Source organism: Haemorhous mexicanus, chromosome 14, assembly GCF_027477595.1.
Source record: "Haemorhous mexicanus isolate bHaeMex1 chromosome 14, bHaeMex1.pri, whole genome shotgun sequence".
NCBI lineage: Eukaryota > Metazoa > Chordata > Aves > Passeriformes > Fringillidae > Haemorhous > Haemorhous mexicanus.
In genome coordinates, this window is record NC_082354.1 from 14,039,227 (window position 1) to 14,062,629 (window position 23,403).

Below are 23,403 nucleotides of genomic sequence, written 5' to 3' on the forward strand. Positions count from 1 at the left end.
ATGGGAGTGAGGAGTCTCTGCTCAGCTCAGGCTTCCTCAGGGATATGAAACCCCAGCCAACCACAGTGTGCTTCTACTCACACATGGGGCTATTTTTAGTGCAGCATTTCAACTGGGTTCCTGTTCCCTCTGCTCAGAGCCCAAATGTTCTCTCAGACACTGACTATTGTGAGTGGCCTGAGGCAGGAGGGTGGCACAGCTCTTCCCTGCAAGCAGGTCAGCATTTAGGGCCCAAAATCAGGGCTGGTGGCAGATCCAATAGCCTTACCTACAAAGGGCTCTTCAGGGCCTCCTCTGCTGAGATCTGGGCTGATAACTCTCAGCACAGCACAGGCATCTGCTGCCCTTCTTCCTCTGCTCAGCTCTGTTAAACTCCTGAGCTGTGAGTCCTTTGCACTGGACCTGCAGAACCAGCCGGGTGTGCAGAGCAGGATGTGCTCAGAGATGCTGGAGGGCTGCAGATGACAGAGATTTGGCTGCTCTCAGATGCTGTCCTGTCAGCTTGTGTCACACCTGCCTTGTGGCAGCTGAGGCATTGCAAAGGGTACATAGGAAAAACAAGATCTAAAACCAATGCACCATCCATCTGCATCGACCCTTTTCAGGCTCTTCCTCCACCTGCAGGCAGGGAAGTTCTGGGAAATACTTTGACCTCCTTCTTAGAAGAGCACCCCAACTCTAAACCAGCTCTGGTTTTCTATCCTAGCCAGCCCAGTATACCTTCCCCTCCTCAGGAGCTTTCCCCATCAGCTAAAGGCATCTCCTTGGGACAATGTCTCTCCTGCTCATGGGGTCACAGTGTGTAGCGACAGGAATTATTGGACTGCTGACTCTGGGACATGATTGTATCCTCCAGGAGAAACAGAAGAAGATAGGAAATAAATACTCTGTTTTAATGATTGGTTATGGAGACAGAGGTCATCACCACAGCAAACAGAGTCTCCTTTGGGGAAAGATGAGGGTTGCTGAGCTGAGCTGGGCTGTTCCCACATGCTGTGTGCTCACTGAGATGTTTGGGAAGTGTTTTGTGCCAGTGAGCTCTGCTGTGTGTGCGTGTGTCTGGTTGGGCACAGGGCAGCTCTTCCGGTGCCTGGGCTGGAAACATTTTAAACAGGACGCTGAAGAGTAGCAAATAATAAAAACCACACTCCAATCTGAGATTACTGGGTGAATAATCACTGGTGTTGAAATACACAAAACTCTGCGAGTCTGGACTCTCAGTGCTTTCACCAGTACCCAGTGGATGTCCAAATACAAACAATGAGCAACCACAGCAAACACAGTGGGAGGAAGGGGAGTGACAGTTTGTTCTGTCACTGGGCGAGGGGACAGGGACTTGCCAGGTCTCTCGGGGGTGCTGTGGCCTCTGTGTGTCTGGGCTGCACAAAGGAGGTTTTGTGCCCAGACCCCCTTCCCCAGTGCCTGGTTCTCTCTCCCTGTGCCTGCCTCTTCTGCTGCTGGTGGGCTGCAAAACTGGGTGAGCTGGCTCCAAGGGGCTCTCAGCCACTCACAACTGCCCCATCTGTGCTCAAGTGCTCTGTCTAGAACTCAGAGCTTTTTCCATGAAGAAATTGGTCTGGGAGCCCAAGGCCATGGCAAGATGGTTCACACTCCCTCCAACAACCTTTGTAAAATGTCCGTAGCCAGCTGAGTGTTGAGCTGCCAGCTCCAACCAGAGAAGCAGGTTACAAAACAGAGACAGATGGCCAGGGTTTAACTTGGGCACTTTTTCATTACTTCCATCACAACACAGCCATCAGGAGTGTCTGCTGCCTTTGCTGTAACTGAAGGGCTGGGCTCCCTCTCACCCCCAGCTCGGTGGCACCCTGTGCCCTTGCTGGGATCTGAGGGCAGAACTGATTCTCCCTGCCAGGACTGGAGCCAGTCTCTGTATACACAGCCAGACTGGGAGTAGTGGTGCAGAGTCTGCTGTGTTCAAAGAGGAGGGGAGGGCAGGGGGTCCCGTCTGCAGGGTAAGAGCAGTGTCCTACAGGGATGAGGAAGGAGGTAGGTCCGGCAGGGAGGGATGCAGGGAGGTGGTGGAGCTGCTGCTGATGAGGACACATCAGTCCAGGGCCACATCACAATAGCAAATCTGCCATTCCCCAGACCCCTCGCATCAGCACTGACTACACAGGTGTATTCAAGGACTTGGCTGCCAGATTGCACAAAAACCCCACTCCAGGCTGGTGTCTTGTGCAGCACCCTCAGTGTCAGTCCCACACGCTGCAGGGGATAACTGTGCTGGCCATCCCATTGCCCTGCAAACTGGGGAGTTGCAGTTCCTGGAGCTGCCTACCCCTTGGCCATGCCTGGCTGGATCCCCCCACACCCTCAGTCTGTGCAGGACAAGTCTGCAGGGGGGAGCTGTGCCACTCGTTTTTCAAACCTCACTGGTCCAGGCCAATGTCCCCTCAGTCACACCTGGAGTCAGTTGGACCCTGATTCCAAATCCAAATCATTGTTAAATAAAACCAAGAGGGACATATCAGTAACAACATGAGAGACATTAATTCCTTGCACGGATGGAGAGAAAATACATGCCAGGCAATGTCTGTTTTCTATCAGCAGTTTAAATGGCTCTCTGGATGTAAGATGAGTATGTCCCCTTACTGGGGAGCACCACACTGCACTTGCAGGGCTTTTCCCTCACTCAAGCCCATCTGCTGCAGAAATACAGGCAGGCAAAATTGTCTGGGATCAGGAGTCACCAGCACTTAGTTTTTTAATAGTTTAGCTATTTTAAATGCTGACAGTGTTGGGTTTTTTGACCACAAAATTTGCCCAGCCTCCCACTCCAACTCTACCTGAAGCAGACCAGCTGGCCACTGGCACAGACACTGCAGTGGTGGCACCATGGTGTGACACATCTGCCCAGGGACACAGCATCACAGCAAATCCTTGTCCAGAGCCCCCCCAAGTGCTGGCTGCTCTCGTGCCCCTATTGTAGATGGCCCTGAGTGACACCTGGCCATGGGTGTTCCTGACTGGCTTTGGAGCTGCTGGTTTGTGCTGGTCATGGTGCCTGTGCTGGAGTTTTGCCAGCAAACTTCTTGTTCAAACATCAGCTGTACTAAATTTGAACAAAGCATTTCTCATGCTGTCCAGATGCCACTGCTTCTAAAAATAGTCCAGTCTAGTCTGTTTTCCCAGATTCTTGCCTTTTATCAGCAGTATTTTTAATAGTCTTTGCAATATTTAAGGAGTCATTTGTCCATGTCAGGCCAACAACTCCTGGAAATAGGAGTCAATCCCAGTTGTCCCATACTCCCATTCATGCCCTACACAAAAAAAAAAAAAAAAAAAAAAAAAAAAAAGAAAAAAGAAAAAAAGAAAAAAGAAAAAAAGAAAAAACTAAGACCATGAACAAACTTTTTTCATTGGAAAGCAGACGTTTTTTATGCACACTCAACAGGAGCAGGGTGGCAGAGTGTCAAATCCAAGCTTTCCCTGCAGAGCTCCCCAGCACAAAAAAAGCTGCTGTTGGTCCTTCCTTTGGCACTGGTGCAGCACCTGGAGTGGGAGCAGGACATCCCTGAGGACCCCATGGTGAGTTGTGCTCATCACAGAGCACACAGAAGAAGAGCCACAGGATGGGTTGGGATAGGGTGGGTGGAGATGAGAGAACATAACATGACATGAGTGGGCTGGGGGTGAGCTGGGATGGGGATGAGGTTGGGGTAGGAGGGGGCACTATGGGGTGCCAGTCCACCATCCAGGGGCAGTTTTGTCCTGCTGCCAGTTTGGTGGGAAAAGCTGAGGCATACACTCCTGCCTCAGTTTCCCCATCTCTCAGTGGGTGTCAGTGTGCTCTTTTTGAGAGCCTGGCAGCTCTGTCAGGCTGGAAGTCACCACATCAGCTGTTTCAAGTGCCAGACACAGATGCTATCTGTGACACTGTTGCCTTGCTATTATTTTATTTCATGTAAAATTTATGCCACTTCTGAAACATTTCTGCAAACTCAGCCTTTAGGGACCTTGTCATCATTTAAGTATCCAGTGATATGTCCAGTTATTGAATGTTGTGGCTTTTCCTGTGTTTATTTTTCCTCCTCCTGGACCTTATGCTCAGCAGACAGGCTGTTTTTTGGGGTTTTTTTTTGGCTCTGCCTGCCTGGAGTGAGCATCCTAGGAGGTGCAGCATTGGCAGAGCTGGTGCAGGACTGTGTTGAAGTCCCAGGGCGGTCACAGGGGACCAGGAGGACAGAGATGGGTGCTTTAAAGAGTTAGTTCAAGGGAAGAGCAGGGGCAGAGCTTTCCTGAAACACAACCAGCATCCGCCTGGTTGGCCCTGAGGTCACATTCACATTTCAAGGGGTGATGGAGACAGTTTGGGAGAGAAACATCCCTCCTTTGAATGCTGCACTGGGATCGTAGCTGTGAGCCTCCAGCAGCAAAGCTGTGCCTGTTCTGCGTGCAGAAGAGCCCTTGGGAGCAGCGGACACCGCCACGCATGCGGGTGCGGGCTCAGGCACGGAGCAGCGGCCGTGTGCGGGCAGGGCTGCTCCTGCAGGCTCAGCCGGGCCACTCGGGCCGGTTTGCCGGCTCCCTCTGCGGGAGCCGCTCCCGTACGCTGCCCTTTATTCTGCTTCTTCCCGGCGCGGAACAAACAAGCACGGGAACAATGCTTCCCAGGAACCCCGCACTTCCTCCGGGAGCGCCGGGCCAGGGCTGCGAGCGCCGCAGAAACGCTCTGCGCTCTGCCCGTGGAGCGAGCCGGAGGGGCAGCAGCCCGCCAAGCCATCCTGCCTCTGGTTTTGGCAAAAAAAGAAAAAAAATTTAAAAATTGTGACTTATCCTCCATCCCCCAAAAGAGCGTTTGAATTCTCGGTGCGAGGACAGTAACTCATCGGTGTTTCAGGGAAGGCTCAGAAAGTGCTGATGAAGCATTTGGACTTCGGGATTTACAGCCTGGAGGGAACACGCGTGGTGAGAGGCTCCTTCCCACAGCTCCTCTAAAAAAATCCCCATGCATTTTGTGCATTTGTGGAATGGGCTGCATATAAATTATCCACAAATAAGCTTAACATTAGTGAGCAGGTGGAACAGGGCAGGGTTCAGGAAATTATACAAAGAGAGTAGACAAAGAGGCAGGCTGGGATTGCTCTTTGTGTTGGGGAGCTGGGCTCACTTCGTGCAGTCACAACGAGTTAGTGCGAGGCACAAAGGCGACAATTTTGGGTTTGATTAAACTCTCTGACAGCATTCATATGTTAAATGATTATGTGCTACTATCTGCTGCTACAGCATGCATATCACAGGAGAATCCCAAACAAACCTGTTGAGGCCAGACTGCAGTGTCACAGGAGATGTAATTAATAACCCAACAAGAGCAGGGTAAAAAAGCAAATTTGTTGTGGTTCTTACTCAATGACCAGGCACATCAAGTCAGGAAGAAATGACTAACATGGAGCAACACAGATGTACATTCTGGCATTTGAAAGTCTAATCCAGATGCAAATATTGTAGTCAGGATCCTCTCTCCCACCTTCAAAACTTCAGACACACAAGAAGCACATGGCATCCCTGGTGCCAGCCAGTGCCTGCGGAGGCAGGCCAGGGCTGTTCAAAGGCATTCCCAGCATAACCATAATTCTGCCCTTATGCTTGCTGTCCATTCAGTCTTTTGTGAGGTGCCACGTGGAATCGAGTGACATTTGAAACAAGAGCAAGGATTAGACATGTCCCCACACCCCTGTGGGTCACAATGCCTGGCAGAGGAGCCCCCGAAGGTGCTGCCAGGCAGAGCCACTGCACACCTGGATCACCTCCAGCAGGAGAGGAGAGCACCCATGTGTGCTGCCTTCAACCCCTGCCTCCAACTACCAGTGGAAAGATGTCTCTGGAACCCTCGATGGTGGGCAGCAGGAGGTGAGTGAGCAGGTGATGGGCTGCAGAGCCCCGGGTGTCCCTGTCCCTGCCATGGCCCATCCTGGCTGGTATTGGCACAGATGTGGGAGCCATCTCGTTTACAATTTGATAGCTATAGCACATGTGTCGTGCTGGGGCACCCCCAGCTGCCCTGGAGAAATAAGAATAATCACATGAAACAGCCACCTCCACACAGGCTGGGGATGCCCAAATCTCTAGTGGGCAGCCAAAGTTGGGTTATGGGGGCTGTGGAGGAATTGTCCCAGCTCCCAGGGCCCTGGAGTGCAGCTGGGTGGCTGCCCATGCACCAGTCTTGTTCTGCTAGTTGGCAGCTACCAGGTTTAGGTTGTTCGTGGAGGGATTCACCCAGGGCTTAGAAACATCTGTGTCCTGATCCCCAGCAAGGTGCACAGGGTCCTGCAATGTCACCCTGTCACCACTCCTGACCCCAGAGTAGAATTGCAGAGTGGTTTAGGATGGAAAAGCCCCTGAGATCATCCAGTCCAACCATTAAACCAGCACCACTGTGTTCACTGCTAAACCACATCCCCAAGTGCCACATCCACACACCTTTTGAATGTTCAGGACAACACTCCCCCAAAATCTTTTCATTCCCATTCCACTAGGGCCAACTTTCTTCTCACAAAGCATTTTCATCTCCCCTCAAAAGAGCAAAATGGAAATCAAGAGTGCATAAAGATTTTTATGTGGAGCCAGAGGGCTTTGGGAGAGTGTCTGCCTGCCTGGTGGCAGGGAGGGCAGGCTCTGTGGGGAGGGCAGGTTCTGTGAGGTGGCTGGCTCCGTGGGACCCCCAGCTCTGCAGGGAGCCCCTTCCAACTGCAGAGCTCGGCTCAGGGCTGGCCAGTGCTCACCATGCAGCAGACTGCAGTGCAAGGTTTTATTGCCCAGTCAGCTCACTGGTATCAGTCAGCTATTTGGCTGAAGGGGAGGCGTCCATTCAAAGCCAGTTTACAGCAGAGGCTTTACTTTTACTTTAAAAGCATCTGGAAATTAAAAATCCCCTTTGGCACTCATCCATTTTGGAGAGAGAGCCAGGCCTGTCGTCTGGCCAAGAAGCCCTGCTCTAGCTGAGCTGGGTGGATCCAGGGCTGGGACATTTTTCTAACTCAAGCAGGAGTGGGATGTTGGCTTTCTTCCAGCAGCTCCACGAACTCCCCACACCGAGTGCTGGTTTGGTGCTCCCACCATGTGTGTCCCACAGTGGGATGTCACCCAGAGGGTGTGCTGTGCTCTTCCCCAGCCCAGGGACACCTTTGAGGTGGTGCCTTGGCCAGGACAAGGAGCGATGGGATGGGTGGTGTGTGTAGGGTTTGCTTCAGGTGAAGGGCAACCATGCAAAACATGGGTTGTTTATTTCCATTGTGGGATGGCTGCAGGTCTGACAGGTGACTCTGCCCAGAACTGGCTGAACCTGGTGTAACAGGTGTGCTGAGTTTATAGCAGAGCCCTGGTAAGTTTGCCATGAGCAGTGTGTTCCCCCCAAATCCACAACCTTTTAGAGAATTTTTCCTTGGAAGGGTGGCAAACCCAAGGTGGGGTCATCCCTTGGTCAAGGGATATTTTGGAGAATAAAAAAAAAAGGTAAGTAAATCCAATGCCTGCATGCAGTTATAGTTGCACAGACCTGGTTTGCATCCTGCAGGCAAACAGTGGGCACTGGAAATCTCCAGCCTGCTCTGGCAGCTGGTACCTCTGGCTGCCCAGACCTTGTGTCCCTTCACCACTCCTCAGCAGGAAGGCAGGTTAGTCTGGAACAAGGCAGAGATCAGAGTGATGACAAGGATTTATCCATTCTGTGTCACAGAAAATTGAGAAGCTTCTGTCCAGCAGCTTGGGATTGCCACTGTGGAGACTGAACCTGCTGAGTGCATCAGCTGCAAGCCAGAACAGCTTCTTTTATCCAAAAAATGGGTGGGGTGAACAACTGTGAGCTCAGCAAAGAGCTGAGGATCTCCAGACTCAGCTTTCACCTTCATCCCAGGAGCGCCTGGGCTGCCCTCCTGCCCTCCTGCCCTTGAGGTGGGAGCTCCACTACCTGGGGCAGCTGCAGCCAGAGGTGTGTCCCCTGCCTGATCCCCGCCTGGAGGGAATGAGGATTATTGCTTGTGAGTGTCTTTTCTGGCAGGAGAGGAAGGGAATACCCATCAGGCTGGGAGAGGGGATCAAACAGGCAAAGAACCAAAGAAACTCTCAGCCTGTCCTTCCCAACCTGCCGTGTCCCACTGGCTCCGTCTTCCAGGCACAGCCCCCATCCTGCTCCAGCATGTCAGCACTGCAGTGGCTGGGCTGCCCCTTGTCCCTCCCCAAGTCCTGCTGCAGAGGAGATGAGAAAGATCAATTCCACCAGTGGCACAGGCCAGGGAGGGCCAGGCACGAGGAGGCACGAGCAGAGACTCTTCTCTAATCTTAGCTAAGCCCTTGCAAAGCCCTACTGCACAGACACGAACTAGACTTCTTCAGAGCCTCATAAAACTGAAAAAACTGTGGCCAGACCCTTATGGCAATGGCAACACGCCCTCTTAACACAAAGCCCATCTTCCCACTTCGCATTGCAAGTCCCCCTTTCAAAGTATGGAAGCATTAGATCTGTGCAAAGAAAGGATTTCCTGAATTATTCTAACACTGAAAAAAAAAAAAAAATGTATTCTTCCCTGGCTCTTGCAGGCCATTGAAATACTTGGCTGATTTTTTTTCTTAAAAAAACCTGAAAGCCAGAGTCATGACATAAGAACAGGGACTTGTACTTAGAGGGGACATGAACCTCCAGAGCAGGCTGTGCTACCAACTCTGTCTCTAATAATAGCTGCCAACTTTGTGAGCATTGTACATTGTTTAAAGAATCTAATCAAGTTATATATTCCTTTTGAAGTCAGACAACTTTGATTTAACAATGGCTTCAGAGCTTTGAAAAACCCAATCTTTTCTAGTTTGTCTTTCACAATAGTTCTGTACCTGTCTCCCATTGCTGAATAAATCATTATAAACATAAACCAGATGCCTAATGCTAACAATAACTTTAGAGAGCCCTGCTTCCCCCAAGATGTATGGGCAATGACTAACACACTTTTAGCCTCCAGACTTAATTTAAAGCATTCTGGAATTGTGCACTGGTGAGATGAAGGCTGCCCAAGACAATAACTTTTACATTAAATGTAATCTCTCTCTTTAGCAGCAACAAAGTCAAGGTTGTTCTCCTTCAGCCCTGGTGTCTCAGCTGGCCATGGGCTCTCTGCGAGCCTGAAGGCACTGGAAAAGGAAGACCAGGTTAAAGAAAATTAAGTGTCTGTGTTTGAATGCATGGGAGGAGCAGGTTATGTGACTTGCAGTGAGCATGCAGCAGCCAGGCACTGCTCCTCAGAGCGAAGTCAGTGCTGTTTTCAGCAGAGGTGTGACAAGGGACAGTGCTGAGTCTCCAGACACGCCGTCTCCCTCTGGCAGAGCAGCAAACATTCGAGCTGCCCTCAGCCTCTGTCAGCAGCTGAGGTTCAGCACTTTGAAAGCTGGAGCTCACCTTGCCTGAAGACAGATCAGGGGAGTGTGGAGCAGGGCAGGGGCTGTGCTGGTGGAAGAGGAGCGCTCCTGACCCAGGGACCTCAGCCTGCAGAGCGCCTGTAGCTAACAGCTGCTCCAGAGCTGCTCCACAGGGAATATATTGCTTAACAGAGGAACACATTTAAATGCATTACTAGCACAGCTAAATTAGTGTCTGGAGATTGAGCTCTGGCAAAGAAACAAAGTTTTGAAAGCTTCCTTCAGTATTCTTTCACTTTCCTATGTCTGTGCACCCTAAGCCTGCAATTGGGTTAATTTTGCCTTTCTATTTTCATCATTTTGTCAGCTCTGTTCTACAAGGTTTGCTCTCTTCCTTGGTTTGGCGATTTGAAGCCATAACCAAAAAGTGGAGAGAAGAAGAAATGATGGGAGGAAATCTTTGGATCTGCCAAAGTTAAGGAAATTAATATTAGATAAACTCTTCCACACAGAGGTGCTTTGCCCATGTGACGTTGCGGGCACAGCATGGCACAGTGGGAAGCTCAGTACAGAATTTCCTGACACAGACTGAACTAAAAGGAGCCATTGCTAAAAATATACCAAAAAGGAGGCTCATGGGGAGCTTGATGGGGATTATTTCTCCTCCCTGAACTTCACAGCAATACTCCTGTTTTTCTGAGGGACCTTCTATGGCAGTCTCCCAAGCAACCCAGTCACACTGAAGTTCAAGGATGTGTTTGAAACCCTTGCAGAGATACCCCATGAAAAAGAAATGCACCCCAAAACAACCAGAGGGAAGTTTTCCAGAAGGTCACACCTTGCATGAAATTTGTGTTACCTTTGCATCACAGCTTAGCCTTTCCTAATTCCCATGTGCTTGGTAAAGCTGCAGCCCAGGACTGTTTTATTTCCATTCTAATTTTCAAGCAAAACCTCAACAAATTATTTGATACAGAGGGCAAGGTAAAGCACAGAGTGGCTTGAGGGGAGGAAAGACTCCAGACCAGCATCTCCCAGGAAACTTTTGACACCTGTTTCACTTTTGTGCTGAACAACGGGAGAGCTCCTTGCCAAACCAGACCCCACCAGCTCTCCAGGAACACTTGCAGCACCACCAAATCCATCTTCAGAGGAGGCACTAGAGCATTAGAATATAAAAGGCTGTAATTTATGTACTTTGAGCCATATTTTTGATTATGGTGGATAGCAAGCAAACCCTGAAAATCATCTTTTACAGAAAACATTAATTCTAGATGATGTTTTTCCCTTATAAAGAATGATTTACCTGTCTCTGTGGGGTTGTACTTTTTGTACAACACAGCACATGTCTGTTCTGGTTCCTTACATATGAGGTACAGATCCCAGGCGAGCAGATGTCCTGGGGTATTGTGGGGTTTCCATGACAAATGGGAATGTTTTACAGGCAGCTTTCATTTTTTCATCTGCAAGCCTCTGGCAGTTGTCAGAGTCCTGTGAACTTTCATATCTATTATGCCTTCACCACTACAAATGCTTCCAAATTAACAACCAGCCACATTTCCTCTCTATGACCAAGCAGGAAAATGAAGAGAAAAGACAGAAATTATTACATTACAGAATACCTTCTCCTCAGTCCCACTTAGCAATCACTTTGTAAAGTGATCTGAAAGGTTATTTACATTGGGATATATCTAAGGGGATGAATAAGAGCAAACACTCCAAAAAGGGATCACAGCTGTTTCCTTTCCTGTCCCTGCCTGTCTCTGCTCCCAAGCAATCGCCCTCATGCCAGTGTCAGGCAGAATCCTCACAAAATAGTAAGAAACATGCATTTTAAGTAATCTCATAAATACATTTTTATTTCAGTGTTTAGCTTATTGCTTTTTACAAGTCCTGTTTGCCTTTGAAAAGGGATATCTTAAATCTGTGCACGGACAAGGGCAGGTGATGCCTTGGGAAGGCTGCCCTGGAACAGAGGCTGGACAGAGTTAAAGAATAAAGTAGGGATTTATTAAAAGGATTCCATGGATCCACCTTGGGCAGCACAAGAGCCCAGCCAGGGCTGCATCCAAGAGGAACCAAAATGGTCACAAAACAGACAGCTGGTCACGGGGTCTCTCACTTTGATCAGTTCTGCTCCTTTTGCATATTGGAGTTAATTGTCCAATTCCAGCTTTAGCCCATGCAGTCCCATCCTTCTTGTTTTTCTCTCTTCAGTCCACATTGGTCATGCTCTTGGGGCTGAGATTTGGATCATTTGTCCTTGGTCCCAAGCTGGAGCAGGAATTGTTTTGTTTCCCTGCTCTGTGCAGAGAGCTCACCATCCCCTAATATGAAGCTCAGAACTACACACTAAAGCAGCACAGAGTCTGAAAATATAAAAGCTAAAACCTGAGGCACCACAGGCACACAGAGAGCAATACCTCCTGGAGGAGCAGATCCACTGCTGCATTGGCAGTGACAGGAGGAATAGAAAACCAGGAGGAATAGAATAAAAAGCAAGACAGCACTGCAAGAGGAAAGTTTTCTAGCAGTGTATTGCAGAGCTGTCTCACCATTGCTAACACAGGCTTCCAGACATGCACATGTGGTGGGATGCACAACAAAGGCTGGAATGCTGGACTCACAGCCCAGAACCTTTTCTGAGTATGACATTGGGGTCCCAGGTGTCCATTTGGTGCATCTGGCACAACGATCTTACATCTGAAAATAATGAGATATTTAAAAATTAAGGAAATTAACTATTTCACAGTCTTTTCTCACAACTTTGAATTCTTCCTGTTAATTTCTCCATCTTTTGACAGTGCCTTTTCAAACCATGATCAACAGCCCCATCTGCTTGGCAATGAGAAGTGGAGTCTCAGCCTTTGATGAGGACTTGCAGGGCTCCAAGACCTTCCATGGTCACTGGTGGGAGATCACATTCAGGCAACCCCAGGGATCCTCCTGGTCTGGCAGCCTATGGATAAAATCTGTGTGAGTGACTTAAAAGCCTCAAAAAATTGCCATGGTGAGTAATCCCCTGAGATTTGATGCTGCCCTCATAAACACAGGCTGTCCTTTTTTATATTTAAACATCAAAGGATGCTATTTGCTTTTAAAGTGATGTTTGGTGTTAATATTCTGCTCCTACAGGCCAGTTGGATCATGGGGAGGATGCAGTCATCTCAAAATAAAGGTCTGCTCTGCTGACTGATAGGCTTGAAAAATTGTGCAACAAATGCCGATGCACAACTCGTTTATATGAGACACAACTGGTGGCAGATAATATTCTGTCCTGGAAATGTACACAAATGCTTTATTTCTACCTTCACTGAGAAGAAAACAGAATGTTGTGGTCCTATATTTTTTATAACTCTTCCCTCACCCTGCTTCAGGGTTAAAATTTTGCTACTGTGGGAAAATTTTAGTCCTGAAGAACTGTGGTGGGGGAGCTTTCATCAAGGGGACTTCTTTATGCCATAGGTTCAACCAAAAGGAACTGCCAGGGTGTAGATTCAGGACAAATTTTTCTGTCTAATGGTGATGCAAAAATCAGAAAAGTTGCAAATTTTATTATGCTTGTACTTCTGGGGCAGACTGTGGATCTTCAATGACTTTTGATGTCCTGGGGACAAAGCTGTCTGGGCTGTTTCTTCTCATCCCTGTGTCTTGCACAGCTCTAAGTGTTGCATGAGAGGAGATCACAGCAGAGAGAAAGGAAGACACAAACCCCTCTTTTCTTACCCTCTTGGCTAAACTCCAAGTATTTTAAGCATTTCTGGTAGGGGTTGATTCCCCCAGTGAGCCCCAGAGCTCTCATCTCTGACGGCTGTAAATCAAAGCCTGTTCACAGGGGATCAGCACATGCCAATACTGCTTTAGGCTTTATGGCATGCACGCTTCAGACATGGATAGCAATGGGCCATCCCTCCCTGCAAGCCCTTTAGTGACCTCAGGATTGTGTTTTGATTTAGTGGGCAGGGGAGAAAAGCACAATGGAAATCATACAAATGATTACATGCAAAGATCTGTGCATCTTGTGAGACCCCTTGTAAAATAATTTAACAAAGATCTTTAACAAGTCTCACTCTAAAGGAAAAAGTTGGTCCGCTTTAAACCCTGTTTTTCCAATCTGGATGTTTAAATCAATACTGCAGTCTTTTAAAAAACAGCCAGATTCTGTAGCAATTGCCATAGAGAGACAGACGCAGAGTTCTGGTTGCCAAGTGTAAAGGAGAAAAATGTGAGAAACTCTGTAACAGGCAAACACGGGGTAATCTCCCTTCCCCCAGGAGAGCTCATCCAAGCCTTGGAGACTAGTTAAAATATTAAAGCTAGAGGTTTGCCCTTCCCAAACCACTGTTCACTTGAACTCTGCAGTGGTGCTTTTCTCCACGGGAAGATTCAGCAAAGCTTTTGATAATTTTATGGGAACACCTCATTGCATATTTTAAGTATTCCTTTTACCATCTCTCTTCCAGAAGGACACAACCTCTCCAGTAAAACACAGCTGGAGACACCACACTTCAGGGCTGTTGGGTTCCTGCCCACGTGGAGCAGCCTGCAGTGGCACAGCTGTTCCAGGGCACGGGCAGGAGCGTGGATCCTCCCCAGGAGACACCTGATCCCCAGGGAAGGGAGTGCAGGGCAATTAGTAGCTGTAAAACCCTCTAACGAGGCTAAAGAAATAGCAATGGCCCACGCTCCAGCAAAACCAAGTGCTTTATGTGACTTGAGATGCAGTTGGAGGAATCTGGCTAATCTTCTGCTCTCCTAGTAAATCATTCATTGAGGCCATCTGTGAAATATGAGAAGAGCGGCTTCAACCCAAGGTTCCTGCTTAGCAAAGCTCTCACTGGCTTGGCCGGAAAGAAGCTTTCCTGATAAAGCTGATAGCTAGTCCAAGCCCTCATGATTTCCAGGGGCAGTAATCCTGCTGGGGAGATTAGAGAAGGAGCCCTTGGAAGTCCTGAAGCATGGCCATGCACTACAGCAAAACTAAAGGGAACAAAAAAAGGTACAATCCGCAGCCCTCGCCAGGGCCCGGCCCTGATGTCCCCCTCGATGCTCTCAGGTCCAGTGGCCTCTGCAGACAGGTCTGACCAGCAGCCCCCAGACAAGTCACAACCTCTCTGGGACACAGCATTTATGGAGCTCTGGAACAGCATCAAGGAAAATTCCCAGTGCCTTGATGGCCAAGATCGAACCAGGGTTTTCTTCAAGAAGTGTGGATGCCCATCTGGAAAGTGATATTCAGCTCTCACAGCTGAATGCAGAACCCAAAATTCCCTGCTTCAGGAAAGTTCATGCTTGAATCAAATGAGTACAGTGTGAGGTCGTGTAATAATTCATCCAAAACAGCCCTGCCAACTCCCCACACCAGGCTGCTTGTCTGTGTCCTCTACCCAGACTTGACAGATTTTTAAGAAGCAGTCAGTCTTTCTCCACAGGCATTACGACTAACCTGGGGAGAGAAGAAAGTTCTTGGGTAAATATTTCACATTGCAAAATAAACAAAATTTTAGTTTACAAGAGAAATGGGGTGAGCACCTCAGCAGAGCATTCAAGGACACGAGTTACAATCCACCTCCTCTGGGAATTAAGACAATACAGTTTTTAAAGGCTTTATTTTTTTATATCTTGTAGCTTCCAAACTCTTAGGATCTGCAGTTCCCAGGTGACTCAGTAGCTAGCAGGAACAGAGAGTTTCAAAGTGAAAGATGAGATGCACCAATTCCTAGAGCCAAGTGTTTGAAGGGAAGCGAAGCAAAGGCCCAAACAGGAGGCAACATAAGAGCTCAGCAGTGCTGGACTGCCTGGTGCTGGACTCACAGGGAAGGTGAGGTTTGCACACAAGGAGGCTGAGCACATTCCACCTTTGAACTGAGTCCAGTCCCTGCTGTATGAATTCAGGCATTTACGTTGTGTTTGGGTGCCTGCAGAACTACAGCCATGGAAGGGAAAATTCCATTCCTCCTCCTGCCCTGTGCTTCATCTGGGCAAAACCCTCCTTGGTTTAGTGCTGAAGTCTTGGTCCAAATTACAGCTCTCTTGATGACCAGGGAAAGTTGGGCAAGTGATTATGTCTTGGAGCAGCATGGGGGACAAACAGCAGGAGCTGCAGTTCCCAGAGGACAAAGATCCTCATTGCCATATGAACTTAAACAAAGTTTGCTGTGATAATCCGTCCGTGTTGTGGTTTGTAAGATTTTAACTATTCTGTCTGTTCTTCTTGGCTTCCTGGTGTTTGTTCCACTGACCTTGGGCCAGTGACTGTCTAGAATACATCAAATTTACTGCCTTCTCCCTAAAATCTCCTCAGATCTAAGTGAAACAGCATCTCATTGACCATTACCCCAACAAGCTTATCAGTGATGCATTTTCTGCTGTGGAGAGAAACAGGTCAAGGCAAGTAAGACTGGAAGTTGTTTTATTTTGGTTTAAAAGTGAGGGGTTCTTCCTTGCCACTTCCTAAGTATCTAACTGCTGAAGAAGGTGTTTCACCCAGTGCATCAGCTGAGGCACTAAGGAAGCACTTCCTCTAGTCCTAATTAAGTGTAATAAGCACTGTAAATGCCCCTTCCTGTAGTGCTGTTTCTAGTCTCAGCACATTCTGTACCTTCCCTGGGAGTCAGGGCTCAGGGGCACAGTCTGAGGTTTGGCTCACTGAAAACAGAGACAGTCTGGAAGGAGCAGCAGCAGGAAGAGCAGCTGGCATCCCCAGGTCAGAAGTAAAGGAAAGGAGGAGGAAGGTGAAAACCAAAGGGTAACAGAGAAGTGCTCAACCTCAGCAAGACCAAGGACATACCATGGCTGAGGCACTGGACACTGCCTGAGCAAAGCTGCCGAGGAGATGTGCCCCAGCACACCAGAGCTCATGCAAGAAGGTGATCTCAGTGTCAGCTGGGCTCTGGGATTTTCAGTTTGTCAGCCAGGACCTGTGCTGTTCAGCAGAAAGCTGCCCTGGGCTCCCAGGCACAGCGAGATTGGTGCATCCTCCACCTTCCAAATCACACAATGCAGGCTGCAGAAGCATCTGTTATAAATCCCATTCTCTGGGCAAGGGCAGGAAGCACAACTTTCACAAGACCCTCCCTAATTGGAGAAAGTCACCCAGGCCTTCTCTTTGGAAGTGCTGCATCCCTCCTGGAGCCCTTTGTGATCTAAATTGTTTAGAAAGTAAATGAAACAGAGTGAGCCAGAGAGACAGTAATGGTTATTTCTCCAAGAAGGAAAAGCTTAATTTTACCATGGGGATCTTGCCTCTGCCATGACCACTCCAACATCTCACAGGAACACAGGAGGAATTAACCAGCAGTGAGGACTGGTTCATCTTATAAATTTGTAAAGAGTTTCATCTTAGTTCTTAACAGCAATATCCTTGATCCTGAAAAAAAACCCCAACAAACAAACAACCTACCCCAAACTCAAATAAACAGCACCTAGTGCTCAGCTAGATGCACTCAGCTTCTCCATAGCTTGTAGCACCCTCCTTTTTCCATCTAGCCAAGCCAGAATTAGGGCTTGAACCTCTTTGGAGACTGCCCCGGGCTGCAGCTGAGATGGTCAGTGCATGAAGAGCAGTGAGCATTTCACAGGCAGCAACCCTGGAGGGGATGGTCCCAGAGAAGATGAGAGGACAGGGAGCAGGATGAGGATTGCCAGGGTCAGAACCATTTGTGTTTGCTCAAGGTTGGTATCTGTGCAGCTGACTGGTAAATGAGATCAACAGGATTTTTCCATCTAATCTAAGCAAGCAGTTGGGTTTTATTCAAGTAATTCTTCTAAGGGATAATAATGTCTTATTATGACTACAGGGCTCATTACTAGAATGCTGCACTAAATTCAATAATCTGAACTCACCAAATATCATCCCTCTTGTGGGAGCTTCAGCTGTTTGAGAAGGAGCCCCAGAGTTGCGTGATCATCCCTAAAACCTTCTCCCCTAACTTCCAGCTTTGGAGAACAAGTTGTTCATCATATGCTGAATTCAGCCTTGGAGTAACTCCAGTGAAAACAAAAGGAGTAACAACAGGAATGGATTAGGCCCAATTGCTTTCACATTTCTCCAACTTGAATTTTCAATTCCAATACTAAAGGAGGAGTAAAAAAAACCTGACCCAACTCATGGCACAGAGACAAATACACTCCAAAATGTAAGTCTGCTTTGTGATGTGACCTTGTGCCCTTTGGAAAGTGCAACAAGAAGGGCTTCCCAAAGCCTACCTAGGGAAAAAACTCTGCTATCATCTGGCAAGAGCAATATATATTCCTGTTTCTGCCACTGTATTGTACCAATTTTTGCACAGAATGGTCAAACCCTGTAGTTTTAGACTGCTACATTTTAACTACTGACCTTACACATGCCTGAAAAAAAAACAGTATCTGCCAAACTGAGATATAGAGTCATGAGGATTTAATTTAATTTCATAAAAACATATTGAGGAAGATTAAACAGTGTGTTTTCTGCACAGCCCCATTTTCCAGAGGGAGCTGTGCTCAGATCAGGAGAGGGCACAGTCTCACCTACAAATTCCCATCTGACAGATCATCACCTTGGCACTTCTTTGGTTAAACAGAAGTGAGCAAGAAGAGAGGAAGTGGAATAAGGACAGAGACAGAGAGCCCCAAGCTCCCCTGCTGACTGTGGAGCCTTGCTTTCTTGCAGCACCACTCACTCATTAGCTTTTAAGTTCCTTCTAACTTTGACCTGCTGCTTCCTGCCAGGGCTGATGAGCCACAAGTGCAGAGTCTCTTCCTCTGGGCCAGTTCCTCAGAGCACACTCCCAGTGGCTGCCACATGAAGTTAGCTGAAGAAAAAAATGTTGCTGTTGTTTTGACTGGAGTTATTCCCAGTGAAATTCCCAGGCTATTCCAGTGTGTTATAAAGGGGGTAACACAATTATCCAGTGATCAAAGAACTAAACTGCAAGTCAGAAATCCTGGGTTCAATTTCTCACTCATATTCAACCAACACTAACCACATGACCTCTCTGTCTCCACACACTCGAGGGTTTCAATAATAATGATGACATTCAAAGCTACTCCCAAACAAATAACAAGTTTATGAAACATCACAGAAGCACAAAATACTGAGGCCCCTTTTGACCCATGAGCTTCACTAGGTGAGTGCAGAGCTTTTGTCCAACTGACAGGCTGGAAGTGGAGGAGTTCAGCTCAGCTGCTATCTAGCTCAGAAATCACTGCACATTGTTTGCAAACTTATCAGGAGTGACTTGAATTGTGAATTAGCTTCAGCAAGGCAGCTGGCAGGCTGCTGAGGCATACAATGCCTGCTGAATCTGCACTTCCTGCTGGAGACGTGCAAAGGAGAAGGCAAACTATGAAAGAGCAGAGAAACCTCCCAGCTCCAGTCAAACCTACGTGCAGCACAGGCTCAGCAGGGCCAGCCTCTGAGCCAGGGGCCAAACCAGAATTCCCAGCAGCAGCAGTGCTGACAGTACTCAGCCCAGCACAGAACTCGCTGTGGAGGGAGCCCAAAGCCCTTTGGGAAGATCATGAGGCTCCCCCACCTTCCCCCAGCTCTTTTCCAGACTGGGTAAGGCCACAGAGCTGGAGGGCAGCACTTGGACCATCCCAGCCCACACTGTGACCCTGCAGGCAGCTCTCACACACAGCCCAGAGCTGGTGCTGCCCCCTTTGACACCTTGGTTTTCAGTAAATAACCAAATCTCTGTCCAAAGCAGCAGCAGCAGACACCCAGACCTGTTCTGGCCAGCCTTACCTGAGCTCTCACCTGGCCAGGGCAGCAGAGCAGGGCTCCATGGCTGGATGCTCCCGTGCAGGCAGACATTCCCTGTGTGCTGCAGGCACAGAGCTGAAGCTGCTGTACATTCTCCAGGATCCAGGTCTCTGTGTGCCCACTCAGAGAAACAACAGGAAGATGTGTGGTCTGATGGGAGCACTGCAGCACCAGCACTTGGGAAAAACCCCAGCTTGTACACTGCAATCCCCCAAACCCAACCAAAATGTGCCACAGCAGGCTCCTGAAAGGCTCCACGGGCTGGGAAAACAGCCAATGTGCAATGCCCTGCTAGGAAAGCTCTCTCACTGTGAGCAGGGCCATTCACTCATTTCAGGTTGTCAAGAAAATTTGATCCCAGTCCCCTCTAGCACGGAAATGTGTTATCCTTATAGACACAGAGAAGTTTTTTTTAAATCAGTTTTAAGGTTACTAGCATGAAGAAGTCCAAACCCTCTCTCTGGGAAGTTGGTGTTGACTCTGAAAGGACGAGGTTACCTCGTAAGTGAAAGGGAAGAAAACATTAGTAGCTTCTAGCCCCAGAAGCTGCAGGGTCAGTGCAGATCAGAGCACTTCAGGCAGCATCCCCGCTGCTCTCCCAACACCGCCCTGCGCTTTGCAAGCCGCCAGACGCCATCCCGTGGCCATCCCCATCCCCACAAACCTCCCCAGCCGCTCCGAAGCTCCCAGCCCGGGCAGGGATGCGCTGTTTGCTGGCACTGAGGCTCGCTCCGAGTCCTTCATGCCCCATGTTCTGTGTTGCTGATGTAAAGCAAGGCTGGAAAAGTTCTGCTACTTCCCCAAAAAACACCCGGAGAGGCGCAGGCTGCAGGATGTGCCGGGGCAGGTTGCCGCCTGCGTTCAGCTGTACCATCACCTTCCTCCCTCTGCTGAATGCAAGGATAACCCTGCAGGAAAAGCACGGCACTCTCCACCCCGAGTGTGTGCCCCAGCCCCTGCCAGCCATGGTGACATTGCTCCCCTGCACGGTCACGGTGCTTCCTTGTGGGGGTTCCAGTTGTTCCTTTCCCTGGGTGTGGATTGAGGGCACTTGAGATGGCAGTTCATGTTCAGACTCAGGTGTTTATTATTTCTTATCAGTAAAACAGCCTCATTACTGTGAGTTTGGCAGCTTTTCATTAGAAGGCACAAAATGGCCAACAATCTCTTGGTACAAGGTCTCTTAAGACTAAACTAGCCAATTGAGAACTGACACCTGGATTATTTTCCCTTTTAACCCAGTAACTGATTCCTGGAAGCCCACAATGCAGACTTTTCTGCCCAATTACAAAATGCCACCCAAACCCAAGAAGAAGAAGGAAGAAGAGCCATGAAGAAGAAACTCAGGATGATACCCTGTGCCTCCATCTTGCTTCCATCCACAAGATACTAAAAATCCCAAAACCTAAATTTCTCACCAAGTGATGCACCTACACTGCTCTCTATAAGCTATTTCACACTTTTGTGGGTTCCAGTCTATATTGAAGTGTAGGAAACTTTCTCCATGAGTGAGGGTCAAAGTCAGTGCTCCCTTGGGGTCAGGGCACCCCAGAGCAGACAGAGAAGTATTCCCAGTGCCCTGGGTTTCCACACTTTATCAGTCCCTTGTCCCACCAGCTCCCTCGTGCTCTGCCACAGTGCCCAGAGCTTCTGGAGCACCTCTGTCCCACTCCTGCTCCTTTAATTCCCCTCTCATTACCCCAGGAAGGGTTTTGCCCCCACGCAGGACACATCTGACAGAAACTGACAATCCCATGTGCTCACTTTCCAGCTGAAGACACGAAGCTGAGCTTCCAGCCTTGCTTTGGTTGTCCAAAAAACACAACCACAGCCTTTAAGGCTGATGCAAACTCCATGTGAAGGGGGTGGGAGGAAAGCTGTGCAGTCCTACAGAAATTCAACTGGCCCTCCATTTCCCTCCTTGTTGCACATCCAGCTCACTCTACCCATGCTCCTTTCATTGCTCAGCCTCTGTGTTTTAATACAGGAGGGGGAAAAAAAGAGGAAAATAATAAGAAGTGACCAGAGGCAAAAAGAGTCCTCAAAGGCAAATGTTTTCTATTACAGCACCATCTCTTTCAGGGCCTTTGATGTTGCTTCTCCCACACAGAGCTGTTTCTTTCACAGTCTGTTCTTGCACATGAACAAGATGTTACACGTACTCTACATAGCACATCCTCAACTCTTATTCAAAGCATATTTGTCCCAACTCACTGTACTTTGTAACATTTTTCAAACCAGAACTCATGCATCATAGGCACAGAGGCATTTTTATTCTAGTTCTCCTTTTTCATATTTAATTTTCTTCCAAATTCTTGGAGGCTCTGGTCATAAACAGGGAAGTGTTGACATTAACTAGGGTTGAAAGAGAGCTGTTAAGTTCATGGCAGTAGATTAATTTTTCCAAAATTTTAGGGGCTTGTAGAGCTTTGTCAGAGGCTAGATCCAACATTTATATTTAGATGCTGGATTAGTTGACTTCCATTACATTCCTTATTTTACTTGGGCCCACAGTTTTTCATACCACCTGCTTCCTACCTGCCTATCACAAGCCCTAATTTTGCATAGTGAAAAAACTGATGAGCACACATTGCATTGATAAACGATTACAGTTCTCATGTTAAATTTAAATTGCAAATTATTTGAGGGAAGGAAAATATTTTTGTTCTAGCACAATAGGGCTTTCGTAATGTGTGTTATAAACTATCCAAACACAAGTAACAGCTGGGAGCTTCTGCCAATTACTCAACTCTGGTGGTAGTTCAAAAGTGGTGCCAGAATGCAGGAGGTTTCATTAGGTCATGGAGGGGTTAAGCTACTCATCTTCTGAAAAAAATCTCATGTCATTGTCTCCAAGATTCATTTAACTCATGCTGTCAAATGCATAAACTTAACTTCTGCATAAATCCAAACACCTTGCAGAATCAAATATCTGTAATTCTTCCAGAAAATATCACACTATCTGAAAAATAATCAAAAATACCAAATTCTGTTATACCCCAAGATAAGAGACAGGCAAGAGACCACCAGGAATTTTACCACAGCTATTCAGTAAGATAGGCAACCTGTAGTAATTAAATCATAATTGTATTTGTATAGAAGGTAATAAAATGTTATGGCCCTCAGAAATAAGCTAAGGAAGAACAAAGTGTTTGAACTCTTGTACAGTGTAAAATGATGTTTTTTGGGCAGACAGGAATTGCTTGACAGCCTGGTGTCACAAACTGTCCTGTTGATCACAGGGACTGTTACTGCAAACTTAGGCAGAGACCAAGAGAGACCTGGCCTGGCTGGTTAGAGATGAACAAAACCTGTGGTCTTTCAGTAATAAATTCTTACTTTACAGTAAGAAGACTTTGAAGGTGGGAGCACATTGGGTTTTGTTGCTGCTGCTAAAAATATGCTCAGAAGACTATTGCCTGTGTTTAGAAAAGGAGCCTGGTATCAAACCAGCCAAATTGGTTCACTAAAAATAGGCATTTCTTTGTTCTGTGTTTTCAGGTCTCATTTCTTTTAAACCCCCACAATCTTTTGTGATCATCCAAGCTAACTTGCATTCTTTGTTAATAGCAAGAGCCCACCTCCTCTCCATCTCCAAACTTCATCATGCAAGAACAACAAACCAAATTGCTCCAGGTTTAAAAAGAAAATGCTGGCCCTGGCATGATAATCAGAGGCAAGACTCAAAGCAAAAGGCTTTAAGATCTAAGAGCAAATAATAAAAAGCAGCTTGAATGCAAAAAGGGTTTGGATTGAGACAAGAGACTTCCGCCAAGTGCCCAGTCCACTCTGAAGGGATAAAGGATAGTCTGGAGGTGCAGGGACCCTTTGCAGTGGCTTCTGTGCCTTTGCATTTGTAGGAACAGCAGCCCTGCCCCTGCAGCAGGAAGCAAACCCCAGCTGTCACCCTTAAACCAGCTCTGCAGCAAAATTACTCCCTCAGAAAACAGACTTGCCCTAAAAAAGGTCTTCTTCTGATTTGAGCCTCATGGCAAAGGTCCTTGTTAGAACCTTTGGGAATTTGATAACCAGCCCTTAAGAAAGCTAAACACCAAACCCCTGCCCTCCCCAAAACCAGCTGGAACTGAGAGAACGCCACTCTAATTCTGATGGGCAAGCCCAGCTCCCTCTTTTTGGAGTGGATTAAGCAAAACAGCCCTAGACTTGCCCACAAGGAGCCTTTTCCTCTAAGTCTGGACAGGGCAGACCCCCATGAAAAGTCTCAGTTGTCTGAAAAATGCATTTTTCCTTTGAAAATTTGCTGGGTAAGATTAACTCAAGGTTAAAACATAATT

The 23,403-nt window shown here is 47.8% G+C and overlaps 1 long non-coding RNA gene across 1 annotated transcript; it reads right to left on the bottom strand.

Annotated features, from left to right (window-relative positions):
- Positions 1–11,194: 11,194 nt before the first annotated feature.
- On the bottom strand, positions 11,195–20,264 carry LOC132333893 (uncharacterized). The gene is made up of 3 exons (XR_009488291.1): positions 19,773–20,264; positions 19,091–19,229; positions 11,195–18,155 (listed from the first exon to the last, which is right to left on the bottom strand). It is a non-coding gene; the product is annotated as an uncharacterized LOC132333893 (long non-coding RNA).
- Between the last annotated feature and the right edge of the window lie 3,139 nt (positions 20,265–23,403).